Source organism: Neofelis nebulosa, chromosome 1, assembly GCF_028018385.1.
Source record: "Neofelis nebulosa isolate mNeoNeb1 chromosome 1, mNeoNeb1.pri, whole genome shotgun sequence".
NCBI classification, from domain to species: domain Eukaryota; kingdom Metazoa; phylum Chordata; class Mammalia; order Carnivora; family Felidae; genus Neofelis; species Neofelis nebulosa.
In genome coordinates, this window is record NC_080782.1 from 102,130,623 (window position 1) to 102,145,292 (window position 14,670).

The following is a 14,670-nucleotide window of genomic DNA, read 5'->3' on the forward strand; positions in this document are numbered from 1 at the left end:
TCAGCAGTAGTCTAAATCGTTAGCAGGGTTTTCGGGATAAGATTACTAAATGTGAGACCTTTCATAAGAAAACGTGGAAAGTAAAAGAGGTCCTGAACTCAGACTATGATGCTGTCAGCTGCCCACCATTGCTGCCTTGTTCCTTGCTAAAGAGGCCTTCACTGGCCTGTCTCCTGTTGCTCTGGGAAGAGATTCAGCGCTGTGCCTTCCAGCGCTATCTCTTACTCATTAGCTTCGCCTTGCAGAGGATGGAGGAGCATCACGATGGATTAAGAAGTCCTGGAAGTAACACGAGTTTCACGTTAGAACAAAAACAGGTTGATGCCTGAGACCGCCATGGCTCTCAGAGAGCAGGACCTGTTGATCTGGGCTCACTATCAAGCAGTCTTCAGGGATGTATCCAGAAGCCCTGTGATGATGTTGCTTTGTATTTAGTTTTTACTTTCATCAAAGGTCCATGTGCACGCATGTAGAGAGGCAAGGGATTGTATAAGACTGGCACAAAAAACAGAAGCCTTTCTGTCCCTCCCACGTCCCACCTTCGGAGGGCAAACCCACTCGCCTTTTCCAAACAGTTATGTGCGATTTGCATCCGTATCTCTAAAGCACACAATTTTATTGCTACTTACGGAATTTTCACTTTTAAACATCATCTGTTGACTTCCTACAATGGAAGATATGGATCTAACACTGTTTCTCCCTGCCTCCCATGACCCAGGTTTACAGGACCCATCGTCTTCCCAAATAGTTTCACAGACGTTTAGTTAGATCAATGTGTACATTTCCAATTTATGATCATTTAAAGTGCTGTCAATAGCTTACAACTACTATCATAGTCTACCATGATTGCTTTTCCTTTTCTCCACAACATACTGTGGCATTAATGAACTTGGGGGTTACCTTAGCCTCTGTCTCATGTTGAATTCCCTGTTTCTTGGACCTCATGCCCTCAAATGATTTATTAATTTGTTGTGGCGGAATACATCCTCCAGTAGCTTTCTGAGAAAGTCAATGGTAAATATTTTGAGAACTGCATTTCTACATTTCTGAACTGCATATATGTATCTTACTACTCTATTTGATTAATGTTGCGACCAGGTAGAAAATTCTAGGTTGGGAATAATTTTCTCTCAGCAATGGAAGATATTTCTTCGGCCTTCGTATTTCTAGTGTTGCTGTTGATAAATCAGATTCTATACTGATTCTTGGTACTTTGTGCCTGTATTTTAGGATCATTGCTTTGCCCTAAAGTGTTAAAGTTTCGCAATGATAAGCCTAGGTGTGGATCCATTTTTATCCATTGTGGCCAATACCTGATAGGTCTCTAGTTCTGTTGACTTCAGTGAGCTGTTGGATGATCTCTTTCTGTTTTCTTTGTCTTTTTCCAGCACTTCTACTCATCAGAAGATGGATGTCCCGGGCTGGTCCTCTAAATGTCTTTCTATATCTTTCCAATTTTCTATGTATTTGTTTTACCTTCAGGGATATTTCTCAACTTCATTTTTTAACCTTTTCCTGAGATTTTCATTTTTCCTTCCCAGTTTTAATTCTCCAAATGTTCTGATTTTTACATATAACATCTTGTTCTTGTTTTAGGTATGTGATAATTTGTTTAAGGTTTCATCTCCCTGCATGATTTTCTTCCAAGTTGGAAGTATATTGGTTTGTTGATTTGACATCGTTCTTTCCTATTAAAAGTCTTCCTCAGATGCCGGTGATCTTGGCTCTTTGTCCATATGTAAGACTAGGGCGCTACAAAAGCTTTTAGGAAACCCTCTATGCAAGACAGGATTTGTCAGACTGAGCTTGTCAGTGTGGTGTTCTGCTTAGGCCGTTTCACAGGCAGATCCCTGATGTCAGTCTGTGGGTCTTTTCTCTTGAGCTTGTCAGATTCCCCAGAGGAGTCTTTTCTAATTAGGAGGCCAAAATACTGTGAAGTTGATTTCAACACCGTGTCAGTCTTCACTTAGTCACCCTATGTTCAGGACGCTTTTCCTATCCCGACTGTTCTTGTGGTTCTCAAGTCCAACACATCCTGGTCTTATTCTCTTCAGGGAATGAGTTCCTGGGTTTCTGTTCAGGTGGTGGAGGAGACATGGGGTGTCTCACCGCTGCTTAAACAAACTTAACCAACCCTCTGGATTTTATTTTATTTTTTAACATTTATTTATTTTTGAGACAGAGAGAGAGCATGAACAGGGGAGGGTCAGAGAAAGAGGGAGACACAGAATCCGAAACAGGCTCCAGGCTCTGAGCTGTCAGCACAGAGCCCGACGCGGGGCTCGAACCCACGGACCGCGAGATCATGACCTGAGCCGAAGTCGTCCGCCCAACCGACTGAGCCACCCAGGCTCCCCAGCCCTCTGGACTTTAGCCCCGGCATTGTCTCCATTTCCCGGGGTAACCAGTACTGTCAATTCTTGGACATTCTGGGGATTCCATGGATATAAATTAGATGCCCTCTCAGCTTTTTCCTACTTTCTTGGGTCTGCTAAATCATTACGACCCCTCAAAATGCTTTCCAGCTTCTGAAATGTAGTTATTGTTTCTCCTTTTCGCTTTGTTTACTTTTGCTTTTTGTTCTTATGTTTAATCCCTTAGTTGTCCCTTTAGTGGAGTGTCTGGAGGGAGTGGAGGCAAATCTGTGTATTCAGCTGGTTACTCTAAACTGGAAATCCACGTAATCTGATGTATTTTTTCAAGAAAAAAAAAATCGTTCTACAGAGAAAGCTTTCCATGAGTGCTTGACATGCATAGAGTCTAGGACCTACTGTAAGTTGCTAAATTGAAAGGAAAATGATACCTTTGTCAGTTCCCTCTAATATCTGATCTGTAGGTTGAATCCTTGATTCATACCACTGCCGTATTGGTTAGAGGTCCTAAGGAAGTCCTCTGCCCTTGGGTCTATACTTACAATCCAAGAGTCTCAGGAAGGATTTTAGCCTCTCAGTATATCACTCCACCCTATTCGTTTGTGGTTGCTTACTGGGTAACAATGGAGAGCCTAAAAGTGGGAGAGGGAAAGACACTGACTGGGAATGGAAGTGGAGGACCTGAAACTCTAATAAATGCACCCTCCGTAACCCTGTGGCACAGCCAGGAATTGCACCCACCCCTCCCACCAGCTACCCCTTTTGATCTCTCCTTTCTCTGGTTTCCTTCACAACTCCAGGACGGAAGGGGGAAACACACATTTCTTTTTTTTTTTTTTTAATTTTTTTTTCAACGTTTTTTATTTATTTTTGGGACAGAGAGAGACAGAGCATGAATGGGGGAGGGGCAGAGAGAGAGGGAGACACAGAATCGGAAACAGGCTCCAGGCTCCGAGCCATCAGCCCAGAGCCTGACGCGGGGCTCGAACTCACGGACCGTGAGATCGTGACCTGGCTGAAGTCGGACGCTTAACCGACTGCGCCACCCAGGCGCCCCTCACACATTTCATTAGTCCTGTAAGGACTGCCCAGCCCGTGGGTCAGAGATGAGAATTCTGCCAAGTCACTTTTCTTAGAAGCCAGTGGATGACCATATCCCTGCAGGGAGATAGTTTAATGTGCCTCCCATTTCCATCACTTTTTTGCAAGGGAACGAAAGAGAAAAAAAGACTGTAAAGTTTTCAAAGCTAAGAGTTAGTTCTCAAAAGGTTAGTTTACATGGGGGCCTACCAGCTACCTGCTTACACACATGCACACACACATACACACACACACACACACACACACACACACACACACTCCCCTTGAAGCTTTTATGTAAGGCAGATAAGACCTGAATGAGTATCCTGCAAACCTGAAATGGGAAGGAGTCCCCACAAGGGAGTTGAGTAGTCTCAAGTGGATATTTATATGGTGAAGGGAAAGGAGGACCCTTGGCAGATGTAGGATGAAAGTTTTAATGAACCGACTATGTACACAGGCCTCAGGATTGCCTGTGTTTTGCCTTTTAAGGTACCACCTGACTGTCTAGTATCTTAAGCTCCACCATGGCATGTGTCACCTAGCTGTGTCCCAGCAATCCCCCCGGTTCCCAGGACTGTAGCTCCAGAGCCGAAGCTCGCCTGACGTGTTCTTTGGATGATTCACACAAAAACCCCTGGACATTCCCTGCATGGGCTCTGAAGTGGTGGCAAGAGGTCTCACCTAAGGGGGGCCTTCCTTCCCCTCTGCCCTCTGATATTTTGAATTCAGATTTCTACGACTCAGTCTGCTGCAGAGCTCAAGGGCTCGGGAACTACAGGAAGTCCTCCAGGTGCCCGGAAGCCACCCAGGTCCGGACGGCAATAACACTGTGCTTATTTCAGCTTCTTGGACAAGTGCTGCAGGCTCCATCATACTCCAAGTTCAGGGTGAGCTGCTTTCAGAGACAGCAGCATTTTCTGCATGTGCGTCTTTATACAGAATTGTCAGTCATACTTTGCAGGCAGCTGCCCTTCTACATAGGAGTAGCTGCTGGAAAGGCAGGAAACCACACAGGCCAGAAACAAAAAGACACTTGAAGTATTGTTTAGAGAACACGTGTAAGATGTTAGAAACCACAACATCCTACACCTGTAGCAACATCTACTGCAGATGGGTATGTGCTTTGCAGTCCATTTTAGACTTTCAGGCGGATCACTTCTAAGAAACAAACTTGGGCTTCCCTTGTGCCAAGTTCCCTGCTGTAGATGATTACTCCTAAAAGTCTGCATGTATGACAACTTTACTATCTCTGGAGCAAAGAGAAGACTTCATTTGCAAAGATTTGCCCCAACTCAAGCCAAGGTCAGCAACTGACGTTTCTGTCAGAGCCATTTTGGCCCCAGAGATACTGCTTGCTCTTTCAAAGTCAACAGGAAACCAAAACAAACTCTATAGGGCTTATGCTTAACAAAAAGCAGACTCACTCACTCACTCACTCGCTCACTCACTCACTCACTCATTATTGTCCAAAAGCAGCACTTACCGCCATCTCAATATTGGTTCTGTGAAAAACACATTAGCCACGTTAGTTTTGACACCCTCCTAATTGCATTTTCTGTGACTGGACCCGGGGCTCAAAGATGGACTCCTAGACCTCACTGTGCAACAGGAAACTTGCCACTGACGGGGGGTTGAGCACCCTTATCAAGCAGAGATTTTATCTTTATTAGTTTCCTATTTAAGCCCGAGCCATAAACACCGTACCCATTAACAGTTTCACTGCTCAGAATATATAAATGTTCTCAAAATTGATGGCTATCTACAGTTTTGGGCAAGATCCAAGACCATAAACTCTTCTGTGCTTTGAGAACCAGAGAGGCTGTGAGGCTGGGAGCGGCAGGAGTGTTATATAATGCCAGCTGCCTCTTAGGAAAGATTTTAAAGTTAGGGACCCTCTGGGGATTTTTCCTTTGTGCTGATTCTTAGGCTCTTTCAGACTAAGCCAACTTCTAAACAGGGATACTGGAAAGGCTTAGTGAAAGAGACCCAGAATGCTTTTCTATTAGTTTTGTACCTGGCTAACTTAAGTACCTTAAGCAAGTGTGTCTGATGATCAGTTTTCTGAAATGACACTTCCCCTGCCTTTTCCACAGAGCTGTAATGAGGACCATATATGTCTTCTTGAAAAACAGAAAGTAATAAACAAGTCTAATCCCCTTTTGCCTTTAAAGTTAAGAGAACGTTTACTTAAGTACTCAGTGTGTTAATTTATCCATTGCTGTGTACCAAATCACCCCAAAACTAAGCAGCTTAAAACAGTAAACATTTATTATCTCACAGCTTCAGTGAGTCAGGAATTTAGGAGTGACTTTGCTGGATGGTTCTGGCTTAAGGTCTTTCATGAAATTGTAGGCAAATGTTGGCCAGGGGGGTGCCTGTGTGGCTCAGTTGGTTACGCGTCTGACTTCGGCTCAGGTCAGGATCTCATGGTTCGTGGGTTCGAGCCCCACATTGGGCTCTGTGCTGACATCTCAGAGCCTGGAGTCTGCTTTGGATGCTGTGTCTCCCTCTCTCTCTCTGCTCCTCCCCCACTCACGCTCTGTCTCTGTCTCTCCCTCTCAAAAATGAATAAACATTAAAAAAAATGTTAAAAAAGGGTTGGCCAGGGCTACAGTCATCTGTAGTCACCCACTTCCAAGATGGATTACTCACATGGATATCGGCAGGACGTTTCAGTTTCCTGACACATGGGCTTTGCCATAGGTCTTCTTCAGGGTGCATGGCTTGGTGATTGACCTTCCCCAAATTGAATGATCCAAGAGAAAGCAAGAGAGAAACCACAATGTCTTTTATGACCTAGCCTTGGAAGTTGCGTTACACATTGTCATATCTGCAATATTCTGTTGGTTAGCCAGCTCATCATGGGAGTGGAGTGCACAGAAGCTTGTACACTAGGAAGTGAGGATTGGTGGAGGCTAGCTTGGGGATTGGTTACCACAAACCTGAACTATACTGACAAGTAACTGAGTGAACTAAAAGTGGTTATTAAGTGCAATTTGAGATCAGTGTATTGTTTCCCAATATTTTTCCATGTCTGATACACACAGGTGCCAATCCTATGTTTGAGTATCATCTGATAAATCCTGAGCATAGCATCAGAGTTACTCAGGCCTTAGAGTCAGAAAGTGTTGGGTACAAATCTGGCTCATTCACCTACTTGTTTGAGCCTATATCTCCTCATTTACAAAATGGGCGTAATATATTTGCTTCACTGGCTTACTATAGCCATTAATCAAAAGACCACAGAATAATACCTAACTACTCAATCAGTGGTAGGTATTTTTCTTAGTTAGTATTGCTTTTTTTCAATTAAAAAAATTTTTTTTAATGTTTTTATTTATTTTTGAAGGAGAGAGAGAGACAGCATGAGCAGGGGAGGAGCAGAGAGAGAGGGAGACACAGAATTCGAAACAGGCTCCGGCCTCTGAGCCATCAGTGCAGAGCCCGATGCGGGGCTCGAACCCACAAACTGTGAGATCATGACCTGAGCTGAAGTCAGATGCTCAACCGACTGAGCCACCCAGGCACCCCAATATTGCTTTTAGCATACAATTCAGCTTGAGAGATGAGCACACAGAGTACACAGAGTTGCATTCTGGCACTCACATAACAAAGGGTCTGGATATTGGCTAGTTTCAGGTTTGATGAATGCAGTGGCTCAATGACATCATCAAGTACCTGGGTTTTTTTCACTTTCTCTGCCATCCTTGGCATTTGGATTTTCTCTTTGATAAGATAACCATGGCAACCTAGAGCATCAGGTCCTCACAAAGAAGCTGGCCGAAAGAGTTAAGTCCTTTCCATACGCCCTTTTTTAAGGTGAAGAAAATCTTCCTATACCCCAGTAGACTTTTCCTCAGATTTAATTGACCTGAGTTGGGTTACATGCCCATTTCTAAGCCAGTTATTGACCCAAAGTAGGAAATTACAAGTTGTTGGCTTAAATTATTCAAGGCTTCTCTCTGGGGCTGGGTAGAGATTTGGCTTCCCAGAAGCACATGGCTATATGATTAAAAAATAATATGAAAGAAAGTTGGAGATGGCTGTTGGGTGGGTCAGCGATGTGTGTTACAGGGTACATGGAGATAAAATTTTGAGAATTTTGCATGTTTGAAAATGTCTTTATCAGCACACTTGATGGGTATTTTGCTGGATATAGAATTCTAGACTAGAAATTTTTTCCTTAGAATTGTAAGGCATTGCTCTATTTTCTAGTCACTTCCAGTGTTATTTTTGAGAAGTTCAATGCCATTCTGATTACTGGTTTTTGGTATGGGACCTGGTTTTCTTTCTGGAAAAGTTTTGGAGTTTCTAGTTATTGATGAGTTTCTAAAATTTCATGATTATGTCCTTTGGTATGATCTTTCATCATTTCTTATGCTAGACCCAGCTAGTCCTTCTAGTCTGAGAACTTACCCAAGTAAGTTCTGGGAAATTTTCTTGTGCTGTTTCTTTGCGGGGAAAAAATCCCCCTCAGGACACCTGGGTGGCTCAGTTGGTTAAGCATCCAACTTTGGCTCAGGTCATGATCTCGCGGTTCATGCGTCAGGCCCTGTGCTGACAGCTCAGAGCCTGGAGCCTGCTTTGGATTCTGTGTCTCCCTCTCTCTCTGCCCCTCCCCCACTCGTGTTCTCTCGCTCAAAAATAAACATTTTTTAAAAATCCCTCTCTATTATCTCTGTACTTTCTTCCTGGAATTACTTGAATGTTGGACTTCCTGTATTGATCTTCTAGGTTTCTTACCATTTTTCCCCTATTTTTCATCTCTTTGTCTTTTTGTTCTTTCCTGAAAGATATCTTCAGCTTCTTCTAGACTCTTTTACTGATTTTGTTTTTGCTACTGTATTTTTAATTCCTGAAATTTCTGTCTTGTTCTCTTAATGTTTCTCTTTTACGATATCCTTTTCCAAGTCCGTGGATGAAATACTTTCTCTCATCTCTCCAAGGATTTTACTTGGAGGGTGTGTGTGTGTGTGTGTGTGTGCACTCGCGTGTGTGTTTAAACTTTCTCCAACTTCTCCCAGTTACTTATTTTTCCATTTTGGTTTTTATCATTTGGTAAAGGTTTTCCTTAAAATAGCTGGGTGATTCTTCTTCACTTTCTTATATTTCAAAATAAAGTAGTCTTTCCCCTACTTCATAATCTGCCAATTTGGTAAGTTGTAACATTAAAGCAGAAAGGACTGACATGAGGCCACAGGTGAAACTGCATGTTATTTTATTTAATCCTCATAACTATGTGATATAAGTGTTATTACCATCCTCATTTCACAGGTGAAGAAACCGAAAGCTCATAGGGTTTTATAACCTGTTTAGGGGCATACAGACAGAGAATAGCAAACATGAGCTCTTAGCCACAATACTACCATTGCCTCTCGGTTGGTGAAAGTTCTTGGTATTGGTCCACATCTCTTTCTCTCTGGCCCACCTTTGGGTGGTCTTCTCATTCCCCAATTCCTTGGTGCCCTCCTGTTTCCTTAGGGACCCTCACTTTGTATTGATGCCCATCCCTATTATTTCTCAAAATCCCTTGCTTCCTAAGTTTCTTCTCCTTTTCCCCACACCCTCTCGCCTCCTCCAATCAAAATTTCCATTTCTCTAGCAGTACTATCTCACTGTGGGTTCAGAAGAGAAGCAAGTTTGCTGACATAAAGCAGAATCAAGTAGGAATGGTGAGGGAAAAGTCGGGTGCCTCTGCTCACTATCACCACTGTAGTTATTAGCATTTTTGAGGGGACTGTATTAATTTTAACTGTGGAATCAACATAGGTAACATTTCTGTTTTAAAATTAAAAAAATGTCTATTTATTTTTGAGAGAAAGAGAGACAGAGTGTGAGTGGGGGAGGGGCAGGGAAGAGGGACACCCAGAATCCGAAGCAGGCTCCAGGCTCTGCGCTGTCAGCGCAGAGCCTGACGCGGGACTTGAACTCAAGAACTACGAGATCATGACCTGAGCCAAAGTCGGATGCTTAACCCACCACCTGAGCCACCCGGGCACCCCAAGATAGATAACATTTCTTGATCTGACACTGTACTGAGACAATACCAACACCTGGTCTTGGTCCCTGTCCCCAAGTTGTTAAATTTCAGTTGAGGAAACAGTTTACCAAAAAAAGATAATTATAGTACATCATAGTTTATTGGCGTGCCCTCTTTGAGATACTTGCCACTTTAAAGGTCATGGCTGCTTGCCATCAGAAAGGCAACTTGACCTACGTACACTGAGATTTCCGAGGAAGGGATGGGCTTAGGGTAGCCAGGTCTGCAAGGCTGTGAAGTGCCCACAGGATGGGTGCAGGGGGGCTGTGCGTGGAATCTAGACAAGGAACTTATGGTTAAGGTGGGGAGGGGTGTATGAAGAAAAGGGGTCTGTAGCAGCCCCCCTCCCCTTCTGAAAGGCATGCTCTCTGAAGCAAGGATGGGGAAGCTGCAGGAGTGGCATGATTCAGCGACAAGCCACCCAGTTCTTTCCAGTTCCTAACCTTCCTGGTTCTCAACAGCAGACAACAGCAGACAAAGCTGCAGGGAAAGAGGGCTTCTGAAGAGCATCACTCTTCTGACCTTTTGAGTGTTTTTAAATAAAAGTGCTTTCTTTTAGCATATTTGAAAAATCTGGAAGGAATACGGTAAATCAATGACTTAAGCCTTATCAGCTTCAGGTTTAGTCATTTTTCTTGAACTGAATCCCTCCCACCACGTTTAAAGACCTGTAAGAACACGAGCCCTCAGCACAGCCAGTCTCCTAGACTTCAGGATGAACTAGCAGATGGACTTGTGCTCAAACACCAAATCCCTTTTCGACTTATCTTTGGCTCTCAAGACCCGCATCCAACAGCCATTGAAAATGCTTCCCCTAAGAGCCTTGCTTCTGGAAGAGAGGAAGCATTCCCCGCTCTCTTGGGGCATATACCTATACTCATGAGAGGCACCCGGGACCTCTAGGAGGAACTCATTCCCGGGAAGGCAGACTCGGTTCCCAAAGCCCGGCAGCCAAGGGCGCCGCAAAGACACCAAAGGGTCGCCAAGCCGCAACCCAACGACGTGTGTCCAGAATGCCTGGCCTGTGCTGCTGGGATGTTAAATGTGGGCTCTGTGTTGTTTTAATAAAGCGGGGCAGACGCTGGCAGGTTTCCCCAGGGGCGGGCCTGCTTCCTCAGGAGACCGCGAAAGCAGCTGAGTAGAGAGCTGAAGGCGGCACCGTGCGGGCCGCGGCTTCCCCGGCCTCAAGGACGCCAGACCACCTCTGCACTAGTGCGGGTACCTCCCGAGAGGCCCCGGGCTCATTTTCCACTCGGCTGCGTCCCGGCCGAGCTGTAAACCCAACCTGACGTGGGCTCATTAATTTGGCAGCGACTGGAAGGCTGGGCCATGGCTGCGCACCCAGGAGGCCTTTGTGCGCCCAGGGTCAGGTCAGAGGGCAACCGAAACACGGCTGAACCCTGCACGCGGCTCCCGGGCGCGGGGCGGCGCGACCCGAGCCGCTTCCTCCGGCCGGGCGGCCCCAGGACCCGGCCTCCCGCCCTGCGGCCCCGCCAGCGCGGCTTCCGGAGCCCGGCAGCGCGGTGACCCGGGCCCTTGGGCGCGCCAGACCGGGCCTCGGGAGTAGGCGCACCCCGCGCGGCGCTCTCTCCTCCACCCCCGCCCCGGCATTAGCCCGCAGGCGTCGCAGGCCGGCCGGGCAGCGGGTCTCCGTGGCCTTCCGTCCTCGAGATTCCGTCACTGGGGTGCAGGCCCGGCCCTGCGCGCCGCCTTCCCTCGGTCTCCGCGCCCCGCGCGGGCCCGGAGCTCGGGGCTGACGAGGGTGGGGACGGGGGTGGGGGCGGGGGTGGGCGGTGGAAAGGCCCGGCTGCGACGCGCCGCCCTCCCACCCCCAACCCGCTGGAGCCAGGCCTCTGCCCCCCAGCCCGGTGGCCTGCTCTGGTGGTCGCTCGGGATGTTTCGGGAGGGTTTCGGCTGGCTGCCCGTCCCTTGAGCCCTCGGCCGCGCTCCGTGCTAAGAAGCACGTGGCGCAGCCCTGACCCGGTCGGCCAGGATCGATAGCACACTTCTTGTTCTGTTTTCTTGCTTTGCCAGGCCCGAGGCGGGAGTGCCGAGGGAGGCGTGCACACCCGGGGGGTGGAGAGAGGGGGCGGCGAGATGGGCCGCGGGGAGGGGGCTAGGACCCCCCCCCCCTTCCAGCGCACTCCTTAGGCCCTCTGGATTGGCAAGCGCCTGCTCGATTTTCCTTCCCTTTCCCAGTTTTCCGAGTGGCGAGTGGCGGAGGCACACTTCGAAGTCCTAGCCCCGGGATCCCAACACGGGGGTCTGGCCTTCACGAAGGCGGCGGGTAGGGGGGGGGGGGGGCGGTGGTTCTGCGTTTCACAAGTGACTCCAGCACAGATTAATTTTAGCAAGTTTCGCAAAAACAAACCGGCCTCCTTCTGTGCCTTTAGGTGACTTTTGTGACATTCAGCAGCAAAGAAAACTATTTCCTCTGTCATTCAGAGCTAACCACGTGTAATTGGCCCAGAAGTCTGTTGTATTTGGGGGAACTGTTTGCGATATCCCATCTGTTTTCATCTCGCGGTTCAAACGAGTCTGTGTTTACCCTTCTGTCGGGGAAATTGGTTTACATGCACAGCAATTTTGGTGCAACACCGAAGTATCCCCTTGAACTAATGCTACGGGTCCGACAGGCTTTGTACTGCTAATAACCCTCCATTACGTCTGTCAGGAGACATTTACACAGCCGCGTGGTCGGTCCCATAAAGGAAATTAAGATCCTAGGTTTATCTTAACTGTTTGAAAACCAATTGGTTTCTGGTCATGGCCACAGACGCAGACGCGCGGGTCGCGGGAGCAGTCGTGTCGCACTGGGGGGAAGCCCTGCCGCATTCTGGCTTCCGCGGGGTGGGCTAGTCTGACAGCGGGTGACCCCCAGCAGCCACTCCTCCTGCCCGGAAGACGAATTTGCGTCTCTTTTGTCTGCACCGCCTTCCCGAGCTGCGGGCCCTGTTTCCCAAGTGACAGACCGCGAAACCGCAGGGAAGTGGCGGGAGCCTGGGTGGGAAGGTCTCTGACGGCGTGTTTCGCAGATCGAGGATGGATGGAGGCGCAGAAGGCTCAGCGGCCATCTGGCCGTTTCCCGGGCGGCAGGGAGACGATTTTGGGGCTCCCAGGAGGGCGAGGTCTCCTTCCCAAGACTGGGGGGCGCGGAAAGAGATCGGGGCGCGTGAATCGCCGGCGGGACGCGGTGCCGGTGGCTGGTGGTCTCGTTTTAGACCCGCCTTGGGCGCCTGCAGGTGCCCGTCGGGGGTGGGGGGCGAGGAGCCCAGAGCCGCGAGGTGGCTGCGGAGTGGCCTCCGCACGCCCGGGAGTGTGCCTGGAGACGCGGCCGGCTGTCCTGGGGCTGAGTAATGGGAGAAATTGCTCTGAAATCGAGTCCGCAGCCCTGGCGGAGAGGCTGGTAATCAGCCCCTGGCATGTGTGCAAATGCTGATTTTGCGGGTGTTACTTAATCCATGCCGGCGGTGAAAAGCCGCAGGTTGGTGGCAGCCTCATCTCCCGTGGCCAGGCTTCTTCCAGGTCTGGTCTGCGGAGCAGGCCCCGAGCCCAGGTTAGGGTGCGGTGACTGGTCAGGGCTTGCGTCTGAGGTTTGGGTTATTATCCCAGTGTCTCGGCAGAAATCAGCCATTTCCTCTGCATCCCATGCTAACTTACTCTTTCAAGGGGAGGAAAAGTTGGGAGAGGAGACAACTGCAATGTTTTACAAACAGTGGAAAATGTAACTGAGGCTGTTTTGGTAAAGGGAGCAATATTCAATTGTTCTTTTAACCTTATTATGAGGAACTGTCATAGTTGTCTGTGGGAGGCCATAAAAATCAGTAAATGACTCCTCTGCAAAAGAAGACCCAAGTCTTAGTGTTAAGGATTTGAGAAGTGACCTTTGCTAACTCTATTAGGGTGGAGGCCTGCTCCTGGGTAAATGCGGGAAAACAAAGATCTAAGGCCAGAACCTGTGTCCCCACAGATAAAGTGTCCATCTCTTCCAAAGGTGAAAGGAAATAAGCCCTCCCCACCCCCATCCCCGTCTGCTGGCAAGCCCTGAATTCCTACTCCATGGTCAATTCCCTACTTCATTTTACTTATGCAGAAACTGGTGATGCATAATTGAAAAATTTTTAAGAATCAAAATATTCCAGGGGTAAAAGGAGCGAAAATCCCAACCTACTCCACCCCTTAAAGCTCAAAAAAACCAAATAATCCACTGATTTGTGACAAAGAGCAAGAATTTATATAACTACTTGGATATAGGTCTGAATTATAGGGGACAGGCTCTCTTTTGAGATCCTTGAGCATTTTATTTTGTGGCATTTTCAGTACCTTTTACTGAAAATAAATCTACAGAGAGTGTGAAAAGATCCCAACTCTAGAAGCTAGTTTTAGTCAATTCATGAAGATGGACTGAAAGGTTTGTCCTGAAAAGGAATTATTTTTTTTTATTTATTTTTTAATATATGAAATTTACTGTCAAATTGGTTTCCATACAACACCGAGTGCTCATCCCAAAAGGTGCCCTCCTCAATACCCATCACCCACCCTGCCCTCCCTCCCACCCCCCATCAACCCTCAGTTTGTTCTCAGTTTTTAACAGTCTCTTATGCTTTGGCTCTCTCCCACTCTAACCTCTTTTTTTTTTTTTTTCCCTTCCCCTCCCCCATGGGTTTCTGTTACGTTTCTCAGGATCCACATAAGAGTGAAACCATATGGTATCTGTCTTTCTCTGTATGGCTTATTTCACTTAGCATCACACTCTCCAGTTCCATCCACGTTGCTACAAAAGGCCATATTTCATTTTTTCTCATTGCCACGTAGTATTCCATTGTGTATATAAACCACAATTTCTTTATCCATTCATCAGTTGATGGACATTTAGGCTCTTTCCATAATTTGGCTATTGTTGAGAGTGCTGCTATAAACATTGGGGTACAAGTGCCCCTATGCATCAGTACTCCTGTATCCCTTGGATAAATTCCTAGCAGTGCTATTGCTGGGTCATAGGGTAGGTCTATTTTTAATTTTCTGAGGAACCTCCACACTGCTTTCCAGAGCGGCTGCACCAATTTGCATTCCCACCAACAGTGCAAGAGGGTTCCCGTCTCTCCACATCCTCTCCAGCATCTATAGTCTCCTGATTTCTTCATTTTGGCCACTCTGACTGGCGTGAGATGGTAT